This window comes from Mus pahari, unplaced genomic scaffold (assembly GCF_900095145.1).
Source record: "Mus pahari unplaced genomic scaffold, PAHARI_EIJ_v1.1 scaffold_13011_1, whole genome shotgun sequence".
Taxonomy (NCBI): domain Eukaryota; kingdom Metazoa; phylum Chordata; class Mammalia; order Rodentia; family Muridae; genus Mus; species Mus pahari.
In genome coordinates, this window is record NW_018393576.1 from 1826 (window position 1) to 4280 (window position 2455).

Sequence of the window (2455 nt, forward strand, 5' to 3'; positions counted from 1 at the left end):
GAATGTAAGAGCCAGATGCTGGGTAGATCTATGAAATGTTATCTGTTAGGTGTGACGTGGTAATGGCACTCATGAGCTTGTGGCAGCTATGTTTGCCTGTACAGGACCAGCAAATGATTGAGGCCATAATCAAAGATGAGGGAGGGGGCAAATGGAATCCAGCCCCTCACAAGAGTAATATTAGAAACCACAGGATTCTACAGGAGAGGAAGTCATTTTCATCAGAAATACCACACTTTTGCCTTCCTTCTCCATCAGTGGATAGCTGCAAGCTCATGCCCACATGGAAGGCCTTTGGGTCATAAATACAGTCAGTCATGAAAAAAAAATCAAATATGTAAATATAGGATAGAGACATGGTGTGAGACTGAAGCATATGTGAGGATGGAGAGAAAGAAGGGATAGAGNAAATATGAATGGACAGATGATATTATGTTATTGTTTGCTTGTATGTANCTGTCAAAGAATGCATTATTTTCATAGGACATATAGGATAGATATAAAAACAACTAAATTTAAACTTATAATTTAAACTAAAAAANGAAAATAAACAATTCTCTGAAAAATGTGAAAAATATCTTTTACTTAGAGAGGACTATGATTAATACAAAAGACTGAATCAACAAAATCGTCCTCTTGAAATGAAGGGCAAATGGATGTGACCTGAAATAAAAATAGGAAGAAGTAAAATTTTGGTCATGTTCCAGGCTTGTAGCAATGTTAAAGGAAACTTTCAGAGAAATGGAAAATTGTATAAGCTAGAAAATTAAACTGATATAAAGAAAGGAAGAGCAATGAAGCAGACTGCCATAGTAAAATAGAGCATTGTATTTTCTTTATTTGTGTAGTAGGCTATAAACTGGTCAAAACGACAAAATGGAAATAACACCACATAGCTACATCTTTATATAAATGAAGTGCTTGACAGCATAGTTACAACAAATAGGAAAGAGAAAACAGAAGGGTTGTCGCCTGTGCCAGCATTGTTGACAAGCAGTAATTTTATGTGTGTCTTGAACATATTAGAAAACCACCAGAAATTTAATCTATAACTGATATTACATAAGAAAAACTAGAAGGGAACTATTCAATTAAACCTAAAGAAGTCAAAACAATTTTTAAAAAATCTAAAGAAATCAGATAAAGAAAGGATGACAAAAAAGGGTCAACCACCCACAAACAGAANATTCTCACATGATATTCATTATTAAAAGATTAATAATAAATTTCAGGTGGTTTTCTCAATGCATGATTTGAAACAGAAACATATTGGAGTAAAACACAATATTCAATCTGACAACAAAAAGCTGCCAGTACTTGCCTGTGTGCTAGTTAACATGAAATCAACAGGGAGAGTCAGTGTCCCTTTTCTATACAGGAAGTGTAAGCTTACCACTGCTAGAATACCTGGTCCTTAATTCATGCATAATGTGTAGACTAAGTTGACTCACCAGGCTAGAATTAGAGTGAGAATTCATGCAAAAAATTTCCCAGGAATCAGAATCTCAACATAAGATGACAATGAAAGTATTTCTACTTAATGTTATCCAGGAAGAAAAATTAAACACAGTTAATTAGTTTATCTATCACTTCAAAGACCTAAGAGAATGAACTCTGTTGGTTATCTTGAAGTATGAATCATGTTATTGGGAACTTAACTCAATGTACTATTTAGGTGATTTATAAAAGATACTTATTCTTAATGCCCTGTCAGCATAAAATTTACCTTGTAAGAAATGCTAAAAGAAGTTCTTCAAGCTGTAATTAGAACATATTAATTAATAAAAAGGAAAACATGCCAAAGCAGAAAGTCACGGGAATATATATATATATATATATATATATATATATATATTCAGTATAACCAATTATATGTATGTTCAGAACATCCAAATTTAATAATGATTTATAAATAAATTCTAAGTATAAATCAGGGGTTTAAAAACAACAATAAAATTAATCATGATGACATGTTAACAGATACATAGTACATGAAGATATAAAATGAAAAAACAGGGATAACTGGAAATATATAACTGTGATTTTATTTAAATTAAGTATTACAGTTACAAGATATTATTTTATGTATGGTTGGTAGGAAACAAAAACAGAGTGGGAAAACAGGACAATAAAGAGAGAAAAAATCACACCATACTTATCAAAACATACCACTATAGGAAATTACAAATGAAGACATAAGAAATCCATAAAATATTAAATCAATCAATAAATGAATAACCAGACAGGAAAAGTAAGTCTTTACCCAGAAATAATTATTACTTTAAATGTAAAATGACTTTAGCCACGTGTTACTTAACAATAAAGATCAATTCTGAAAAATGGCTTATTAGAAAATTTTGTGATTGAGCAAATATTTCAGTGTATGAATATACAAAAGAGTGTGAGCACACTATCAGTAGAAAGTAAATGCTTATTAGACTATTACTGTATATAT